Here is a 22,897-nt window from a genome sequence, read left to right on the forward strand (position 1 = left end):
TACTGTGTACAACTTGATGAGTTTGAAGATAAAACTCTCACCACAATCTATGCTATAAACAGGTTCGTCACCTCCAAAAATTTCCTCCCTCCCTCTTTATTTATGATGATGATGATGACTTAAACACTTAACATAAGATCTATCTTAGCAAATTTTTCACTATACAATATTGTATATGATACAATATTTTTAGCTATAGACACTATGCTGTACAGTAGATCTCTAGGACTTATTCATCTTATATGATTGAAACTTTGTAGAAGTGGGGATACATTTAGTTGAGGTTTAATGGGATATATTTATGTTATTTGCAGTCACCTGGGGTTACAATCATGTTATCATTACCTATAAGGGGTAGGAATGGCTTGCACTGCCACTCCCTCTGCCATCTCACCTGGCACCATGACATGGAAGTGCAGGCCCAGAAATGATATCCTGATATGAATGCATCCCATGGTGCCCATCATTGGAAGTATGTGGTTAGTGCTAGAGAAATTAGATTGAAATCTACAGAACCAGAAGCTAGTCTGTAGAAAATTCTTCCAAATCTTACAGGTCATCTATGAGAGAAACTGGATAGAGTTTTCCTCCTATTTTCATAAAAACTCTTAAGTTTACATGATACTAATAATAAAGATTTGTGATGATGAAAGAAACTTTTCTAAACTATCCATAATAATAAAAACAAAATTTGATCAATCATACTGGAGGAAAGATTGCATTATCTTTCTAGTTTCTCTATGGAAATTAACATTACAAAATCATTGTCATACGAAAAGATAATCAAAGAGTATGCAGCTTAAAAAGTGGGAAAATGTAGACATGTGGCAAGCAGTTAATGAATATAAATATTATGTTATTTTTATGGATTTTGTAATGTTTGTGCTATTTCGGCTTTTAAAAATATGTGATTTGTTGTGATTTCTCAATTCTAAGTAAATACTTATTTTATTACCTAATTTTGTATTTACATTTTTTGTACTCTGTTTCTTAAAGATAGTCCTACAAATCGTATAAACTTTAAGACCCAGAAACCTGGATCCACATCTGACAACATGGCAAGTGGTAGGAGCTCAACAGATATTTGTTGAGTGAGTGAATGAATGAATGAGTGTCAAAGCATATTTTTATACAGTCTTCCTGGGCACAGAGGGCATTGGGGAAAATGCCAATCAGTTTGCAGCTGGATCAGGGTGGTGACAACTAGAGGCAAAGGGAGTCTCAGCTTGTGATCTTCAGTGGGTGGAGAAGTGTGTTAAAGTAGAAGTCATTGCCTCCTCCCCACCTTGTTCAGAGGCTGAGGAGATAAGGTCTGAGTTAGGTGAGAAGTGGGGAATGATTTGCAGGGGTACACAGGGGGCAATTTATACTCTGGATCCATTCTCTCATCCTGAATTTTCTCTCTGCCTTTGGTAATAAAGTTTCTGGCAGCAAAATGTGGGTCTGGTACATAGTTTCCTTGTTAACAGAGATATTACCATATGACTCTCTCCAAATAGTAAATTACACTAAAAGGACATCCATTTCTAGTTATTTGCAGTCCCAGGAGAGAAAAATAAAGGCCAAAAAATTTGCACTATTCTAAGATCACAGAGGCAGGAGAAAGCTAGTGATAATTTGGAAAATAGGACTCATAAATCATTCTCTTTTTTTTCATTTGCAATTAAACCACACCTCTGATAATATTGAGAACAAATAATAATTTGATTTGGGTTTTGATCTTTTCAAAGTCAGTTATGTTTGCTTCTATTTTTCCAGGAGAATTGTTTAGAGTATTTAACGTCCTCAAGGAGAAAATGAGAAAAAATTAAGCAAAAGCCTTGCATCTTTACTTTCAATCACTTAATTTAGTTTTCAAATATCCATAAATGTGAAGTAGTCCACAATCAGCCCTTATCCAGACATAGTGAAGACAAAGAAAATGTTATTTCCCATAGAAGGGAAAATGGAAGGTTACACAGGGTAAGACATTATGTTTCACAAACTAATGATAATTTCTGCATAAAATGAATTCACAAAAACATCACATATGTATTACTTAATACTAGGTTATCAATCATTGTGCATTTTTTAAATTATAAAAATACTTCTTTAGGACAATTGGAATAAATGTAATGAACTCAGATATCTCCCTTTTATAGTCAAAATATATGTAAATGAAAAGATGATATAAAAATATCTAGGACAATTTTGATAAAAGAAAACCCATCCATAACCCCTGTAACCTCTGACTAATATTTTAATTTTTGTCTATTTTCTTTGAAGACTTTTCATCCATATGCATAGGTTTCTATATCATTGCAATCATTAGGTAACTATTATTTTATAGTTTGAATTTTTCACTTGGTATTCTGTGTTAAATATACTGCTACCATGTTTCTGCAGTCTTCAAAATGGTCCTATCAATGGCTGTGTAACCTCCCAGTGAGTAAATATATCCTACTTCATTAAGTCATTCTCCTATTGTGGTGAGTGGTAGGTAATGTGAGCTCTCAGGATGGTATGTCCCCTTCTCCTGGGAAAGGAGCAGAGGAGGGTGGGAAAGGAAAAACTGAACATAGTGAGAAAATTATTATATTATGACTTGAATTGACTTCTCCCTGTTATAAAAGTAATACATGGTAATTATGGAAAAACTAGGAAATCCTGGGGTATATTAATAGGAAAAATAAAAATCACCTATAATGTGGCTACTTGGTGGTCATCCTAACTCCAACAGCAAGAATGGCCAAGTCTTGATTATTCAGGAGGGGATATGTTTTGGGCCATCACTTTTCAGTTTTTTTCTATTTCTCAACAAATATAAGCCACAGGAGGGGAAAAAACAATCTTGTCATTTTTAAAGACATATTAGCCTTATCTCCTGGTGTTTGGAATGGAGTTTGAATTTTTCCAGAAATTACAACCACTCCTAGACATGAATATTTGCCAATCATTAAGAGGAATGAAAAAAAGAAAATAGAAAGCCATAACAATTCTTAGGGGAGAGGGACATTAATTCCAAAAGAAACTTTAAAAAAAAAAAAAAGGTTAAAACTACTGGGTTTATAGTTGGAGTAAGAGTGCAACTTCCCAAACGGACTCTTGAAGAGGACAACCCTCTTTTAGATGGAAGCGTTGTTAAATATGTTATGAACAAAATTTCAACCTATCAATACAAGCCTCTCCTTAAGAGTGGGCAGGGATTTTTTTTTATGAACTGTTGGCATTGGGGTGGAACAGTTCTTCATTGTGTGCTCTCATTACAAGGCATTTAGCACTGTCCTCTGTCCACTAAAGCTAGGAATGTCCCTTGTTCTGACAAAGATGCTGTCTCCCCGGTCTACGAGCCCCTTCAGGATAGGTGGGGTCAGCTTCGGTTGAGGACTATGGCTTTGGTTTCTGAAGTACTAGACAAGATACATTTATCTTGATGGGCAGCTGTGAATTAAGCATCTTCTAATCTTTCCACCAAATAATCTCGTCTACAGTAGAGGGATCATGGCAAACCACAATCTGATCATGAGTTAAAAATCTAGCATGGTTCAGAAAACGTGCAGGGCAAAATCAGACAAATCCATCATTGTGTGAACAAGAAGTGGAAATCTGATGCTTATTTTATTTAGCACTGGAAAGACCTTTACCTTAGAGTAATATCTTACTTTTAGTGATGTAGTTTAGGAATCCCTTCCAATCCTGTTATTTGTTTTATTCTGGGCATTCCTGTAAATTAAGGACATTTATTTATCTGAATTTTACAGACCGAAAACTGAGGTTCAGAAATCTTCAGACTCACAGACATAGAAAACAACCTTATGGTTACCAAGGTGGGAAGGGATAAATTGGTTTCTCAAAGGGGTCTGAGACTCAAAAATGTATTTTCAAAAGCACTTAAAGGTTGTATAGCTAACCACTAAAGAAAAGTAAAAAAGAAGTGAGAACAAATAGCAAACCCAGAGAAACCACAAAATGGCAGAGATCTCTGGAAGTCCCCACGCATGCCCCTGCCTTTCTTACAAGGTACCCAGAAGGCCTGAAGTCCATCTCAGTGTTCACCTGTTGTCCCTAGCTCCCCAAATTTCTCTAGGAAGTTTAACCTGTCACATTTGAATTTCATATGTTTTTATTCCAATTTTTGCTGGAGGGCTTCAATATTTTTGCATAAACTTACTCATTAGGTTCTTAAAATGTTATTTGTAATTATCAAACATTTCAAACATTTAAACTAAGTATAATATGCCAGACACTTATGCACTCCCCAGGATAAAACAGATGTAATTTAATGTTTTGCCATATTCAGTTTTGATCCCTTTTTGTAAAGAAACAGAATGGCACAAGTATATATTTCCTATTCTTTCCCTTCCCAGAGGTAACCACCAACCAGGAAATCGGTGAGCATCATTCTCATGTAAGTTTCTTGTTATATGCGTTGTGTTGTGTCTCCACAAAATGGTAGAGGTCGGACAACTTTATCTGTAAAGGGCCAGATAGTAAATATTTTAGGCTTTGTGGGTCTCTGTTGAATATTCTGCATTCTTTTCTCAAACAACCCTTCAAAACTATAAAAACCATTCTTGGATCCCGGACATACAAAGAGAGACCGGGGGCCAGATTAGCCCTTTGGGGGCAGTTTTCCCACCCCTGGGTATTTTTCCACCTCTGTGTGTCTTAACAATTTATATATAAACAAAATCATGCTGTTCATATTATTTCACAACTTATGTTTTTCATTCGGTATTATGTTTTTGAGATGTATATAAGCTGATATAGGTTGATCTGTTTCTTATATTTTAATGGACTATATTGTATGAATAAAGCACAGTTTCCTTTTCCATACGGCACCAAGAAATAGTAGGATTGCTTCCGACTTTTCTTCATTATAATGAGTGCTGCAATTTTATTTTATTGACATAAAATCTTGCATAGTATCCTGTGGTTACGAATGAAGGCTTTGGAGTTGGAACGCCTGTGTTCAAATTCTGGTAATGTTAGCTATTATTAGCTAATTCAAGTTACTTAACTATTCTATAGCTCAATTCCCCTTTTATAAAACAGAAATATCAACGGTACTTATCTCCTAGACTCATCCAGGGCATTAAATAATTGGAAAAGTTCCCAGCACAAAATGTTGAGATGTTTTTATTTTAGGTATTTTATTATTTTAAAAATCTCGACTGTACTTGTGATTATAACTTCTTCATTGTAGTTTTTAATGTCTGCCTTCTCACTGTTTCTCTTAAACAATTTACCAGAGGTGTGTCTCCGCTGTATCTGTAGTTTATTTTCTGTGTCATTAATTTCTGCTCTTATTTTCACAACTCAGGCCGGTGTTTTCCACTCCTTGAGGAACCCAGTTTCTAGTCTTTGTTTAATGTTGCTCCTGTCTTGATCTTTTCAACTTAGGGGACTGGCATGGAGGGAAACCAGAGGGCAGGTTAGGCCAGTGTCAGTTATGATATGAGAAGCTGAGTCCGTCAGCATCATGACAAGTAGCAGGAGTTCAAAAGGAGGCACCAAGAACCTCTCAAGCAAGTTCAGTTTTGGAACAGCGAGATGAACTCTACAGAATGACTTCCTCTCAGTGTTTGACAGTCACCTCAGCCCCCAAATTCCCTTTCTCTGAATTCAATTCAGCCAACAACATGCCTTCCTTTCTTCCTGGACTAGCTCAAGTCCCACATCCTCCTTGGAACCTTTCTGACTCTTCAAGATGGAATTCCAGATGGAATGTCTTTAGTCTGGATCTCTTAGCAGTTAGAATATGAACCACCCAGAGTTTCTGTATCAGAGGTCAGCGGAGGAAACTGAAACCACTCTAGATATGTTAAGCATAAATGAATCTATACAGGGAATTAGGTGCTTAGAAAAACTTCACAAGGGTTGGAGGTGCATGTTCAAGTCTGGGCTTCTCAGAATGACTCCAACAACAGTGCAGAGTTTCCCTACCTGGGGAGACACTACCTGTGCCACAGTCAAGAAGGCTCACGTCCCAAAGTCACTGTTCTAGTTGCACTATAGAGAACGGAAAGTCTTAATCATGACGTTTTTTTCTGCCACTTCTGCTGTCTTTTAACACCTACGAAGCTGGTGACTGAGTAGGAAAATGCTAAATCTTGCCACTGCCATTCCAGTAGCTACCTGGAGATACCAGTGAAATGAGAGACTAAATACTGAAATGCAGTTTGACGGAAAAACTCATTATCTCCACAGCAGTGCTTGCAATAACAGAAGATGGCCTTCATATTTATTCTGCCTTCCAAATCTCATGTGAGTGCATCAAATCAGCAAAACCTAATTTGTATACAGAATGTTAGTGACAAAGGAATCTGAGAAGAAACATTTTTAAAATTTGCTCAGGTGTGTTTTATGGCCGAAAATGTGGTCTATCTTGGTGAATGTTCCACGTTGAGCTTGAGAAGAATGTGTATTTTGCTGTTGTTAGATCACATGGTCGGTATGTAGGTCCGTTATACCTAGCTGATTGATGGTATTGTTGAATTCAACTATGTCCTTACTGATACTCTGCCTGTTGTATCTGTCCATTTCTGTTGATGTCTCCAACTCTGGTAATGGATTCATCTATTTCTCTTTGCAGTTCTATTAGTTTTTGCCTCATCACTTGTCACACTGTTGTTAGGCACATACACATTAAGGATTGTTGTCTTCTTGGAGAATTAACCCTTTTATTATTATGCAGTCCCCTTCTGTATCTTTGATAACTTTGCTTGCTGTGAACTCTGTTCTGTCTGAAATTAATATGACTACTTTTGTTTTCTTTTGATTAGTGTTAGCATGGTATATTTTTTCCACCCATTTAGTTTTAATCATATGTCTATTTATTTAAAGTGGGTTTCTTGTAGATAATATATAGTTCAGTTGTTTTTTGATCCAATCTAACAACCTCTGTCTTTTAATTGTTACCTTTACACCATTGACGTTCAAAGTTATTAATAAAGTTGGATTAATGACTACCATATTTGTTACTATCTTCTACTTAATGCCCTTGTTCTTTATTCCTGTTTTCACCTCCTACTCTTTTTTCTTTTTTGCCTTTTGCAGTTTTAACTGAGGACTTTATATGATTCCATTTTCTTTCCTTTCTTAGCATATCAGTTATACTTCTTTTTCTTACGTTTTTTATTGGTTGCCCTAGAGTTTGCGATATGCATTTACAACAAATCCAAGTCTACTTTCAAATAACACTATACCACTTCATAGGTAATGTGAGTACTTTATAATAACAAAATAATCCAAATTCCTTCATCTTGTATACACATAAGATATATTCATAAGCATAAATAATTGAATATATGGTTGCTACCATTATTTTGAACAAACTATTATTTATTAGATCAACTGGGAATAAGAAAAGTAAAACTTTTTATTTTACCTTTACTTATTCCTTCTTCCATGCTGTTCCTTTCTTTATGATCCAAGTTTCTGACCTATACTATTTTCCTTATTGCTAAAGAATTTAGTTTTATGCAGTTTTATGGTTTCCTTCCAGTTTTATTGAGATATAACTGACATACAGCACTGTAAAAGTTTAAAGTGGACAGCATAATGATGTAACTTACATACATCATGAAATGATGACCACAATAAATTTAGTGAACATCTATCATCTCAGAGAGATACAAAATTAAAGAAATAGAAAAAAACTTGCTCCTTTTGATGAGAATTCTCAGGATTTACTCTCTTAACAACTTTCATATATAACATATAGCAGTGTTAATTATATTTATCACATTATACATTAAGTCCCTAGTACTTATTTATCTTAAAACTAGAAGTTTGTACTTTTTTACAGCCTTCATCCAATTCTCCCTCCCTCCACCCCCTGCGTCTGGTAACTACAAATTTGATCTCTTTTTCTATGAGTTTGTTTGTTTTTGAAGTATAATTGACCTACAACACTATGTTAGTTCCTGATACACAACATAGTTATTCGATATGTCTATACATTTCAAAATGATCACCATGATATGTCTAGTTACGATCTGTCACCATACAAAGATATTACATAATTATTGACTATATTCCCCACACTGTACATTTCATTCTCCTGACTCATTTATTTTGTAACTGAAAGTTTGTACCTCTTAATCTCACTTACCTCTCTCTCCTCCCCCTCTCCTCTGGCAACCACCTACTTGTTCTCTGTATCTATGTTGTTCTATGTTTCTGTTTAGTTACGTTTGTTCACTTGTTTTGTTTTTCAGATTCCACATATAAGAGAAATCATACAGTATTTGTCTTTCTCTGACTCGTTTCACTTAGCATAATACCCTCTATGTCCATCCATGTTGTTGCAAATGGTAAGATTTCATTCTTTTATATGGCTAAGTAATATTTCATTGTAAATATATGCCATACTTTCTTTATCCATTCATCTATTGATGGGCACTTAGGTTGCTTTCATATCTTCGGTATTTTGTGAATAATGCTGCAATGAACATAGAGGTGCATATATCTTTTTGAATTAGTGTCTTCATTTTCTTCAGATAAATACATAAGAAGTGGAATTGCCGGATCCTATGGTAGTTTTATTTTTGATTTTTTGAGAAACCTCCATACTGTTTTCCATAGCAGCTGCACCAACTTACATTTCCACCAATAGTGTACAAGGGTTTCCTTTTCTCCACACCCTCTTCAGCATACACTGTTTGTGAACTTTTTAGTGATGGCCATTCTGATTGGTGTGAGGTGATACCTCATTGTAATTTTGATTTGCATTTCTCTGATAATGAGATATATTGAGCATCTTTTCATGTGCCTGTTGGCTATCTGTTTGTCTTTGGAAAAATGTCTGTTCAGGTCCTCTGCCTGCTTTTTAATTAAGTTGTTTGTTTGGGTTTTTTTTGATGTTGAGTTGTATGTGTTCTTTGTATATTTTGGATATTAATCTTTTATCGGACATGTCATTTATAAATATCTTCTCTTTTCATTTTGTTGATAGTTTTGCTGTGCAAAAGCTTTCTAGTTTGATGTAGTCTCTAAAGCCTTCATTACTTGCTAAGTAGAAGTACCAGCAATAAATCCCATCAGTTTTTGTTTCCCTTTACTTCTCCTTCACTTTTGAAGGATAATTTTGCAGGGCACAAAATTCTATTTTGATGATTTTTTTCTCAACACTTTAAATGTTTCATTTCACGCTCTTCTTTCTTGCATAATTTCTGAGGAGAAGAAGGGTATAATTTTATCTTTGTTCCTCTATAGGTAAAGTCTTTCCCTGTGGCTCCTTTCAGGATTTTTTTCTTTATCTCTGATTTTCTGCCATTTGAAAATGATATACCTAGATGTAGTTTTTTGGGGCATTTATCCTGCTTGGTGTTCTCTGAGCTTCCTGGATCTGTGATTTGGTGCCTGAGGTTAATTTGGGTAATTTCTCAGTCATTATTGTTTCAAATAGTTCTGTTTCTTTCTCTCTTTTTTCTCTTTCTGGTATTCCTATTATGTGTATGTTGCATCTTTTCTAGTTGTCCCACAGTCCTTATATATTCTATTTCTTTTTTTTTTCCAGACTATTTTTTTTCAGTCTTTATTCTGTGTGCTTTTCAGTTTTGGAGGTTTCTACCGAGATATCTTCAAGTGCAGAGATTCTTCCATAGTTGTGTCCAGCCTACTAATAAGTTCATCAGAGGTACTCCATATCTTTTAGTGTTTTTGATCCATTGAATTTCTTCTTGGTTCTCTCTTATCATTTCCATCTCTCTGCTTGCATTCTCTGTTTCTGTATGCTGTCAACTTTATCCATTAGAGCTCTTAGCATATTAATCATACTTGTTTTAAATTCCTGGTCTGATAATTCCAACATCCCTGCTGTGTCATGTTCTTGTGCTTGCTTTATTTCTTCAAATTGTGTTTTCTGTCTTTTGGTATTCCTTGTGATTTTTACTTGATAGCCAGGCATGATTTACTAGGTAAAAGGAACTGATGTAAACAGGCCTTCAGTGATGTGGTACTGAAGTGTAGGGGGAGGAGAACCATTCTTTTGTCCTATGATTAGGTGTCAGTCTTTTAGTGAGCCTATTCCTCTAGACTGTGAGTTTCACAAGAGATTCTTAGGTTTTTCTCCTATGTTACGTGGAGCAGGATGGTTAGAGTGAGCTAGAGTTGGGTATTTCCCTTTTCCTATTTGGAAGGCTAGAGCTAGCTGGAGTTGAATATGTTCCTTCCCCCAGGTCAGTTAGGCTCTGATAATACCCCAACAGATTATTCTCTGGTTAACTGGTTTCTCTTGATGGCAGGCCTTGTTAATAACATTACTGTGGTGTATTTCAAAATGGTTCCTTCCCCCTAACCCCTTGAAGAAAACATATTTACTGTGAGAACCTGATCTAACTTCTGGTGGTAAATCTCACAAATTGTGGCCCTTCATGACTAGGTCTCCTTGGATTTTTTAACTCTCTGAGTCGTCCACACATAGCCTCCAGTAATCCATCAATTAAATTTCAGGCTTTCTTACCCCAGCACTGTTTCCCATAGGGGTTTCTGCTTGTGATTCTCTGCTTTGGTAATCCACAGTTCTATGTGTTCACGTGTTGGTCTCTCCAATCTTGGAGGGCAGCAGTATATCCTGTGTTCTCCTCTGTTCTATTGAACCTAGAAGTTTTGTTGATTTTTCAGTTTGTTTAGCTTTTTACTTGTTATGATGGAGTCTAACTTCCAAGCTCCTCGCATGTGGAACCAGAAATCAAAAGTCTCCGAAAATATTTTCATCACCACAAAACCCACCCTCTGCCCATTAAGCAGTCACTTCTAATTCACAATTACACCCACCTCTGGCAACCACAATTACCTTTCTTTCTGTCTCTATGGATTTACCATTCTCTATGGTTTTACCTGGTCTGGGTATTTGATACAAATGGAAACACCTGAGGATCTTGTTAACATTTAGATTCTGATGCAGTAGGTCTGGGTTGGGACATGAGATTCTGAATTACTATCAGGCTTCAAGATGGTGCCTATGCTACTCATCCATAAGCCACACCTTGAGGTAGTAAGGTCTTAAGTTATAGTTACTTAAATTGATTATAACCCAGGTACCAGTGCAGAATAAAATTAAGGGTGAACACCTACCAGGACTGCTATAATTTAAAAAACATATAATAAAAAGTATTGTCAAGGCTGTGAAAAAATTGAAACCCTCATACTCAGCTGATGGGAAAATTAAATGTTTCAGCCATTTGAAGAGTTTATCAGTTCCTCAAAAACTTGGAGACATATATATCCAAGAGAAATGAAAGCACAACTCCACACAAAAACTTGTACCTGAATGTTTATCACAGTATTATTCATAATAGCCAAAGTGTGGAAACACCTCAAATGTCCATCACATAATGAATGGATAAATGAAATGCAGTATATCTATTCAATGAAATATTATTCAGTAATAAAAAGTTATGAAGTCCTGATTCATACTACAAACATGGATGATCCTTGGAAACATTAGGCTGAGTGAAACAATCCAGTCATAGCAGGTCACAGACTGTATGATTCCAATTATAAGAATTGTCCAGAATAGGCAAATCCACAGAGACAGAAAGTAGATTAGTGGTGGCCTACTGCTGGGGAGCTTGAGGGGAAAATGAAGAGTGACTGCTCATTAGTACTGTGTTTCATTTTACGGTAATAAATAAGTTCTAAAATTGACTGGGTTTGATTGCACAACTTTGTGAAATTACAAAAAAACCACATTGGATTGCAAACCTTAAATGTGTGAATTGTATGGTATTTGAACTATATCTCAATAAAGCTGTTTCAAAAATTGCGAAATATACATTAAGGGTGCCTTATGAGGATTACCTTGTGACCAGCATTTCAAGCTGTGGTGAAACCAGAACACTGGTTCAATTCGGCCAGTTGCATGGCCTCCAAATTAGTTTGGGTTTATAAAAGAGTTGGAGAAATACTGAATTTGGTGACCACTCCAGAATTTCTGTGTAGAAAAGGCTCTGGGAAGGCATCTTGTTGGAAGGGGCTAGGATGTTTGTTTTGAGGCTGTGTTTACATAGCATGCAATATTTTTTCATAGTTTCTGTGTTTCCTTGCGGTGGCACTGAAGGGAGGCTAGCTTTTAGAGATTATAGGAAGGAAATTAGGCCTCTCTTCACCCTCAGCTGCTGTTTGGTTTCACCATCACCTGACCTGTAAACTGGGAGTTGGAATGTAAACTCTTGTGCTTGCTGTGTAACAGATTTGCAATAAATGCTTGTTGAATGAATAAATGATGCTATCACTTCTTAGAAGTGATATGAAAATAATGATGAAGTTGTGGGGGCTCCAATAAACTGCTCATCCTCTTTGTGAAAAAAATGAGAAAAAAGATAAAGGAGGGCCAGTTAGAGACTATAACGTCATCTTTATTACTATTAATTAATGGTTAAGTTAGAGGACATTTCTTATATCTAAAGGCATGTAGAACTATGAATGCTGAACCTAAGAAGATATTTACTGTGCTAGATTGTTGCAGTTATGGCCCCAATTTGTTCATACCTCCCTGGGAAGTCCCCTCCTGCACTTACTCTGGGCTCAGCCATGTGACTTTCTTTGCCCAATGGTACATTAGAAAATATGACACAAGCAGAAACTGAAAAACTTATACACTGAAGCTTTCCCCTCTTACTGCTGGGAAATCTATCAACATAAGAACAGTCTCATGCTAGACCCCTGAAGGATGAGAGATCATGTGGACAGAGGCCCCAGCTGTACCAGTTATCTCAGCTGTCCCAGGTGAGACCACAGACACGTGAGTGAAGCTATAGTAGGCCATCGAGCCCCAACTGAGCCAACCTGGATCAGAAGGTCTTGTCCAGCTAACCAATAGAATCATGAAGAATAATGTTTACTGTTTTAAGCTACTGTTGTGGGTTGAATTATGTTTCCTAAAAAGAGATACTGAAGTCCTAACCCCTGATACTTGTGAATGTGATCTTATTTGGAAATAGGGTTTTGCAAATATAATTAAGATGTAAGTTACAATGAAGTCATACTGGAGTAGGGTGGGCCCTTAATCCAATATAACTGGTGTCCTTATAAGAAGAGGAGAAATACAGAGACAGACACATAGGGAGAATACCATGTGACTATGGAGGCAGAGATTGGAGTGATGCTTCTACAAGCCAAGGAATGCCAAGTATTGCTGGCTGTCACCAGAAGCTAAGAGAAAGGCATTCAACAGATTTTCTCCTAGAGCCTTAAAAGATAGTATGGCCTTGCTGACACCTTGATTTCAGGCTTCTAATCACTGGAACTGTGAGAAAATAAATTTCTGTTGTTTAAAGCTACCCTGTTTGTGATACTGTGTTACAGCATCCCTAGGAAACTAATCGAGCCACTAAATTTGGAATTGGTTTGTTACATGGTAAAAACTAACTGGTATACTTACTTGATCCAGCCTTGGCAGCAATGGACCAGGTCCAATGTGCCTGCCCAGAGAAAATTTAAAATACGAAAGAGCATTCTATTAGAAAGTTTGATCTAAAAAAAGAAAAAAGGTGGCTCTGTGCCTAACATACCTTGTTTATTCTTCCCAGACTCATTAAATGGTAAGTCACCCCACCTATCCTGTAGTTTGGTTTGTGAAAAGGTGGAAAGAGTCTAGAAATGCCACACTAATTGAACTCCCTCCTATGGAAGAGAACATCAGGAATTGGGAAGCATCATCCCCCTTAACAGCTGTCATACACTGAACAGATGAAAATCTAGATTTGGTACTACTGAGACTTATAAAGAAAAACTAGGGTTCATCTAGGAAAATTGGGTGAACATCACACTTCTAGTTTAATGTGATGTTCTTCTCCAAGCGGCTGCAACATTTTACTTTTCCATCAGCCAAGTATAGATACACCAAATCTCGGGTCATGAAGATTTACCTTTATGTTTTTTCCTAAGAGTTTTGTCTCTTACATTTAGGTGGTTGATTCACTTGAGTTAACTTTTGTATATGATGTGAGGTAGGGGTCCAATTTGATTTTTTTTTGTCTTCATCATCCAAAGGGGAAAGAAAACGAATATAGTTCATCACTTGGGTTCTAGTAGAAAAGTAAAGCATATAAATTGGGTAATTCCTGAATATGTTTTAAAATGTCTGAGGACACATCACATTCTCTGTAGAACTCACTGTTATCCCATTTCCCCAAATAAATTGTTGCTACTGGAAGTGACTTGAGAGCGTGCGAGTCTTAACCAGCCATTTATTCAAATTGTTAATAAAAATACTAGTATTCTGTAATTTTTGTGCAAATTGGAAATGACTTTGCCATCTTGATGGATCCTACTGTATGGCTAGCTAAATTCTGTAGGTTGTTTGAAGATGATCTTTTAAATCAACCGTATGATTGTTTTATTTACCTTAGGTCATAGGTCAACTGCTCTTTATTTACTACTAGTGGTTCTATGTGGGGAATTCCCTTTCAGAGGGACTCTGTGAGTAGAAGAACAAGGATTTCTGTGGAGATAAATAAGGGTCGTTATTCATCCAATGGACATTTCATGGGTATTTATTACATTTAAGGCACTGTGCTAGACTCTGGGACATACAATGACAGTGGGAAATTGTTTTTAATCATCAAGAAGCTGGTAGACTGGTTCAGGATACAGAATGTTTATAAACCACTATAGCACCAAGGTAAATGTAGTTCAGTGATGTAGGAGCCCTCTATGTATGCTCAGGAGGTAGAGTACCATATATCTATGCTTTCTATGGGAAATTCAAATTAACACCTATTTCACCTGTGCGATAGTGTCCTTTTCTCTCTAGAAAGTGTTGCTGTTAGTACAATAAAGTATATGATCACTCATAAAAATAGATGAACAGCCAAATGAATTAGAATGCTGAACACCCATATTATGATTTCCTGGTGAAATAAATAAGGTAGCAACAAAAGGCAATCATACAAAAAATGTTGCATTTCTATATACAAGCAATGAATTATGAATTTCCAAAAGGAAATTAAGAAAAAATTCATTTATAATAGTATCAAAAAGAATAATGTCCTGAGGAATAAATTTAACCAAATTTAACCAAAGAAAAGACTTGTACAATGAAAGCTACAAAACACTGCTGACTAAAGAAGACCTAAATAAATGGAAAGATAGCTTGTATTCATGGATTGGAAGACATTATTAGGACAACAGTCCTACCCAAAGTGATCTACAAATTGACTATAATCCCCATCAAAATTCCAACAGTTTTTTGCAGAAATAGAAAAACCTATCCTAAAATTCATATGGAATTTCAAGGGACTCTGGAGCCAGGGAAAAAGAAAACAAAGTTGGAGGACTAACACTTAAAAAAAAAAAACTTGTTACAAAGTAATAGCAAACAAAACAGTGTGGAACTGGCATAAGGACAGATATATAGACCAATGGAATAGAATAAAGAGCCCAGAAATAAGCCCTCACCTGTATGGTCAATAGAATTTTGACAAGGGTGCCAAGGCCACTCAATGGGGAAATGATAGTCTTTTCAACAAATGGTGCTGGGAAAACTGGATATCCACATGCAAAAGAATGAATTTGGACCCTTACCTTACACCATACACATAAATTAACTTAAAATGGATCAAAGACCTAAACGTAAGAGCTCAGACTATAAAACACTTTGAAGAAAACATAGGGGCAATTCTTCATGTACTTGGATTTGACAATGGATTTGTAGATATGACACCAAAAGCATGAGCTACCAAAGAAAAATTAGATAAATTGGAGTTCAGCAAAATTGAAATCTTTTGTTCACCAAAGAACATTATCAACACAGTGAATAGACAACCCACAAAACAGGAGAAACCATTTGCAAATCATATATCTGATAAGAGATTAACATCCAGCATATATAAAGATCTCCTCCTACAACTTGACAACAACAAAAAACAAACAATCCAATCCAAAAATGGGCAAAGAACCTGAACAGACATTCCTCCAATGAAGATAGGCAAACGGCCAATAAACACATGAAAAGATGCTCAATATGACTAGTCATTAAGGAAGTGCAAATCAAAACCAAAATGAGATACCATTTCACATCCATTAAGATGACTATTAAAAATGGAAAACAACAATTGTTGAGGAGATTGTAGGGAAATTAGAACCCTTGTGCACTGCTGGCAGGAATGTAAAATATTGCAGCTACTGTGGAAAACAGTTTGGCGGTTCATCAAAAAGTTAAGCATAGAATTACCATATAACCCAGTAATTCTACTTCTAGGTCTATACCCAAAAGAATTGAAAGAGGTACTCAAACAGACACTTGTACACCAATGTTCATAGTAGCATTATTTACAATAGCTGAAAGGTGGAAGCAACCTGTGTTCAACAATAGATGAATGGGTATAGTCTGGCTGATGATATTTGTTGAATGTGGCAGGTTTGCTGCTAAATTTGCTCACTGTTTGTTGTCTCTCATACTAGATAATGAAAGCCTGAGTCGAACTCATATCAGAAGTTCAAGAAATGTATACTGGTTGATTCCAATATTAAACTAAAACAATTTAGGATAATCTCTTGCTTTGTTTTTTCTTTTCCTCTTCTCTGTATAGTCAGTGTGTAGATAATTAGGAAATTATTGTGAAAGTTAAAATTTTTGTTTGCTCTTCACTTAATGAGAAATATCTTTCCTAATCTTTATCTTAATCATTTGTGTTATTTCCTAAGAGCTCATTTCTGTTGATTTCTTTGCAGTTCAAGCCTGATGTATTTATAGCTTCAAAATGAGGAGGTATTTTACTTAAGATATATACTTTCTGGAGGACTTGATACAATTTACAGACTTACACATAATGCAAAATAAGAGAATTAAGGATTAAACAAAATAGATGTGTTTTACAGAAATTAGGCAGAATAGATGCTGACAGGTAAGTGAATTGTGCTGTTTCCAAGTAGCAAAGGCCAAATAGGAAAGAGATTGGATTGTACAGTTTTCCTTATCTGAGAAGAGCCATTTTATACATTTATGGGTATACATAGTTTTTCTCCTTGAGATTAAGCCCAAGAGGGAATTTGCTTTGCCAGATCTTTTATAAACCATTTTGAATAACAATCAACAATATTTTCAATGAGAGTTTTGTAGGAGGTATGGCAACTCTATTTAAATAAGTGGGTATCAACTACAAGATTGAGGGTATAAAATTGCACAACAGGGTAGACACTTCTCAAAGGGATTCAAATTATATGATATAAGTATTTTGCTTTCTAGTGATCAAACTTTTAAGGGCTAGAGATTAATAATGATTATTTTCATCCAGTTTACTAAAGGTGCTGCGGAGTGGTCAATTCAGAATTGAGCACCTCTAGTAAGCATGACTTTTGTGTTTGATTAGTTCCAGAGTGACACTCATGACATTCCAAATGTGATGAGGACAAAGCCATTATTGTATCGGGAAAGTTTCACAGCAGGCTTATATTCCCACTAAGTGAGAAGACCAGCTCATTTCCACATTGGGGTGGGCAGCAGCAGCATGCACAAGTAGAGACAGGAGTCTTTACAGGAGAGAGCTTTGGATTTTCTCAAATATTCCATATACTGTTCACCAGTTGAGATCCTAATATCTTGTGTCCAATAGGTGGGAAATCTAGAAAGTTTATTGCATACTTTTCAATGATACTATAACAGGTGGCTAGAATTTATGGATTACAGCCTATAAATCTAAGCTTTTCAAAAATGTTTGTAGCGGGGAGAGTATAGCTCAGTGGTAGAATGCTTAGCATTCACGAGGTCCTGGGTTCAATCCCCAGTATCTCCATGAAAATAAATAAATAAGTAAATGAACAAAAACCTAATTACCACCCCCTACCCCCAAAAAACACTTTGCGCAAAAATGCAAATTTCCTTCAATCTAAAGTGTGATCCTGAGAGAAATTATAGGAACTTTGTGTGTATAATAAAATGAAGTTGTATATTATATTTATGTTATTTAATTGTTAATGTATATTATATATTATTATATATTTGATAAATATATAAATAAAAATGTATTTAACCATAGGGCACACAGGTTACTCTAGCTCTTACTCTTTCTATCCCTAAAGATGTAAGTCCTTAAAATCGAATCTTTACGTAAGTCCTTTGTCTCTCTCTTTGTGTCTCTGTCCTCTTTCTCTCTCTCTCCCTTCTTTCTCTTGCTGGGCAAGACTCTTAGTCTCCTGAGTATTATCTGGTTAAACTAATGACTGAATTTCTGACTACCAGTGAGACAACTTTTTCCTGCCTCAGTCTTTCGATCTGTTATTCTCACTGCAGAACGGTCTCTTAATCCTCTACTGGGTTAACTCCTAGCCATCCTTCAGGACCCAGTTTAAAATTCTCTTCATCCAGGAAGTCCTCCCTGAGAGTTTCCCTGAGACTGAGGTTAAATCCCCCTCTTATACATTCCTATAGCAACCTTTTAAAAAAATGTTTGCTTTCGAAATTCAGCAATTCCACTCCTGGGTATATACACAAAGGAAATGAAAACAGGATTATAAAGAGATATCTGCACTCCCATATTTATTGCAACATTATTCACAATAGTCAAGATATGGAAACAACCTAAGTGTCCCTTGATGGATGAATGGATAAAGAAGATGTGATTTATATTATATTATATTATATTATATTATATTATATTATATTATATTATATTATATTATATATAATGGAATACTATTCAGCCATGAGAAAGAAGGAAATCCTGCCATTTATGACAACATGGATGGAACTTGCAGGCCTTATGCTGAGTGAGATAATTCAGAGAAAGACAAATACTGAATGGCATCACTTATATGTAAAATCTAAAAAAGCCAAACTCATAAAAACAGAGAGTACAATTGTGGTTACTAGGGGCTAGGGGATGAGGGAATTGAAGAGATGTTGTTTAAGGGTACAAAATTGCAACTAGTAGATAAATAAGCTCTGGAGATCTAATACACAGCATATTGATTATAGTCAACTATACCGTACTATAAACTTTAAAGTTGCTAAGAGATTAAAAAAAAAAGAGATTATATCTTAATTGTTCACATCACAATAAAGAAATGATACGTGGTTTGATAGAGGTGTTAGCTACCACTATAGTGGTAATCAAATTGCAATATATCAAATTGCAGATTAACATGTTATACAACTTAAACTCACACAGTGTTATATGTTAATTATACCTCTATTAAAAAACTTTGGCTATTATTATTATTATATTATTTTTTCTGATTGATGACTAGCAATAGACTTACCGTATGACCCAGTAATCCCACTCCTGGGCATATATCCAGAAGGAACCCTACTTCAAAGAGACACCTGCATCCCAATGTTCACAGCAGCACTATTTACAATAGCCAAGACATGGAAATGGCCTAAATGTCCATCAACAGATGACTGGATAAAGAAGCTGTGGTATATTTATACAGTGGAATACTACTCAGCCATAAAAACGACAACATAACACCATTTGTAGCAACATGGGTGTCCCTGGAGAATGTCATTCTAAATGAAGTAAGCCAGAAAGAGAAAGAAAAATACCATATGAGATCGCTCATATGTGGAATCTAAAAAAAAAAAAAAAAAAGAATATAAATACAAAACAGAAACAGACTCACAGACATAGAATACAAACTTGTGATTGCCAGAGGGAGGGGGCTGGGAAGGAACAGACTGGGAGTTCAAAATTTGGAGATACTGGCAGGGATATGCAGAATAGATAAACAAGATTATACTGTATAGCACAGGGAAATATATACAAGGATCTTGTGGTAGCTCACAGTGAAAAAAAATGCCACAAGGAATATATGTATGTTCATGTATAACTGAAAAATTGTACTCTACACTGGAATTTGACACAACATTGTAAAATGACTATAACTCGATTAAAAAAAGTTTAAAATAAAAAAAAATAAAAAACTTTTGCTATTATGAAAAACTTCATAATTCAAAACTAGGGAGAATAGTACAATGATGCTTCACTTGTAAATTTTTTCTAAACCCTCTTGTTAATTTCTTATTCCAAATTTGTCTTTCCAGTCAGACTTTAAGTTCCAATTGGAGCAGAAACCATGACACACTTATTGTTTTATCCTTAGTGTCTAGAACAGTGCTGGATACACATTAGCCACTTAATAAAAATGCATTTAGTGAATGAATGTGCCAATCAATTAATGGGAGTGGTAGGTAACAAGGCTTCTTTTATTTTTTATTGTTAAGATGAGAGTGATACAAGTATCTTTAATCCTTATAAGAAAGAGCAAATAAGAAAAAGAGGTGAAGATACAACAGAGGGGAAAATGGATTCCTGAGGAGGTAAGAGTGGCTCCACAGAGATCAAGTCTAGATTTGCATAGCTAATTGCCCTGGCTGTCTCTGCTCGGATTGTAGAGGCATCCAAATTCACATAATCTAAAACCTACTCCTCCTCTTTCTCTCAAAACCTGTTTTCCCTTTTTCTATTAAAGGTTCCACTGGCCCTTCAAGTGGGAATCAGGAGACCTTAGTACTAGTCCTGACCTACTTATTTGCTTTCTGGACAAATTACTTACCTTTTTCAGCCTCAGATTTCCAATCTGTAGAGTCAGTGAGCAAGACTAGATGACATCAAAGGTATTGTCCAACTCTAAGGGTCTAATCCTGAGCCACCTTTGATTCTTCTCTTTTCCTCATTTAACAACACATCCAATCCATCTGCAGATTCATTCAAATTTTTTCAGAACCTTGTTATCTCTCTGCTAGGCTAGTATAATAGATTCCTGTGCAAAGTACACACTGCTACAACATTGATTGTCCTAAACACAGTTCTAATTCAACCCTTCAGTATCTCCTAAGTATTTAATCAATAAAGTCCAAACTCCTTAGCCTAGCATTTGTGATGCTCTAAGATGATCCCAACCAACCTCTCTAGACTTGTTTCTTACTTCTCTATTGACCAGACAATCTAGCTGGACTGAATTACCTAAGCATCCTATGAAAGGCCAATGTGTTCCATCTCTGCTTTGCTCCTGCTAGTTCCTCTTCCTGAAATGAATTTTCTTCTGTATCTGCATGTGTTAGGCCTATTCATTGTTTAAGAGCCAGATCAAATACCACTTCCTACATGAAGCCCCCACCCCCCGATTCTTTCTAGCCAAAACTCATCCCCCTGTTGTCTGAATACTTTGAATGCATTTTATGGTACACATGTCTATGTTATATGAAGTTTACACAAATGTCTGACTACACTGTAAATTTCTTGAGGGACAAAGCCAATGTTCTGATCTTCCTTATTCATTCCATACTAGTTTGCTCAGTGCCTAGCACATAGGAGACACATGATAAATAATGTTAAATGTATCAATCTATTTCTAAAATTTATAAATCTTCTGTAGTCCATAACCTTTTCAGGCACATCAAAACTATATTAGTCAAGGTTCTCCAGAGAAACAGAACCATTAGGGTATGTGTGAGTGTATGTGTGTGTGTGAGAGAAAGGGAGGGGCAGGGAGAGAGAGAGAGATATTGGTTCATTATAAGGAATTGTCTCACGTGATTATGGAGGCTCACAAGTCCCAAGGTCTGCAGTCAACAACTGGAGACCAGAGGCCAAGGAGAGCTGATGTGTAGTTTCTGTCTGAAAGTTGGCAGGCTCGAGACTCAGAAGAGCTGATGTTTCAGTTTGAGTCCGAATTTAGAAAAAAAAAAAAAGTCCTTGCTCGCAGGCAGTCAGGCACAAGGAATTCTCTCTTACTCAGCTTTTTTGTTCTAATCAGTCCTTTAACTGATTGGATAAGGGTCACCCACATTAGGGAGGGCAATCTGCTTTACTCAGTCTATGGATTCAAATGTTAATCTCAACCGGAATAATGTTTGACCAAATATCTGAGCACTCCCTGTCCCAGTCAAGTTGACACATTAAAATTAACTATTACAAAAAACCCAACTTAAATTAATCAATTTTACCTCACCTCAGCCATTGAATATTCTCAAGTGTTAGAATGCACCAGGGTCTAAATAAGTTAATAGATACAAGACATCAGTGAAATGCTTGGGCAGCTCCATGCCAAAGCTCTATGGCTCCAGTTTACTTGATGCATGGACTTTCTCAGGTTCAATGTCAGCAACCAGGGTATCTGCCCTCATTATCAGGAATAGAACCTAGGCTCTTGTGTTCAACTTCCAAAAGAAGTAGTATTTGAATTACACACCTATAGGGCCTGGTGATCAATAGAGGTACACACACCTTAGAGTGACATAGGTGTATCTTGTCATTGACCCTTGAGGACAATTATCTTTTGTTTATTGTTCCACAGTAAACTCACCATATTATATTGCAAAGGGGTGTGAGGAATGAGAATAACTCCCTTGTTACCTAAGTTTGTGCTTCTGATCCCTTTAAAGTATCCACATAAAATTTCCGTTTTAATGTCAGCCTGGCCCTTCCAACACTTTCACATGCCTTCATAATTATTTCTCTCCACTCAAACAAATACCATCCCGGAAAAATCAAGGATCAGAGCCGTAAATAGGGTAGCACAATAGTGTCAAACTTGTATATTTGTGTGTGATCTGACAAGTTTTGACAAGTAAATGCTGATTCCATCCTCATTATGATCACTAGGGTTCTGAAAGAAATGGGTAAGTGGCATGGATTACATCTGCCAGCCAAGGGGAACTGCTGATGTATGTAGGCACAGAGATATCACTGGTTATGACTTCTCCAAAAAAGAGAATAATGGGTTATCATAAGTGTGTGATAGGCTAACCTGCAAACACCCGCTTTCTCTTCCTATGTCCACTCCATGATGGGTGCAGAGTGCATTACTGAAGAGTCCGCTGTGTCAGAAGCAAGATGGGGGCAGGATGACCAGCACTGTGGAGCAAAACATTTGTATATTTATGCAGTTTGGTTATTCAGCAATGGGCAGTTCTGAGTCTGTGATGTTGTGTCCTCTGATGCAGTGAGGACTTACTAACCTGTTA

The 22,897-nt window shown here is 36.2% G+C and overlaps 1 long non-coding RNA gene across 1 annotated transcript; it reads right to left on the reverse strand.

Annotated features, from left to right (window-relative positions):
- Positions 1 to 9,032: 9,032 nt before the first annotated feature.
- Positions 9,033 to 21,739, reverse strand: LOC116661919. The gene is made up of 4 exons (XR_004317859.1): positions 21,666 to 21,739; positions 18,224 to 18,226; positions 11,058 to 11,066; positions 9,033 to 9,043 (listed from the first exon to the last, which is right to left on the reverse strand). It is a non-coding gene; the product is annotated as an uncharacterized LOC116661919 (long non-coding RNA).
- Positions 21,740 to 22,897: the final 1,158 nt, after the last annotated feature.

This window comes from Camelus ferus, chromosome X (genome assembly GCF_009834535.1).
Source record: "Camelus ferus isolate YT-003-E chromosome X, BCGSAC_Cfer_1.0, whole genome shotgun sequence".
In the NCBI taxonomy this organism is placed as follows: Eukaryota; Metazoa; Chordata; class Mammalia; order Artiodactyla; family Camelidae; genus Camelus; species Camelus ferus.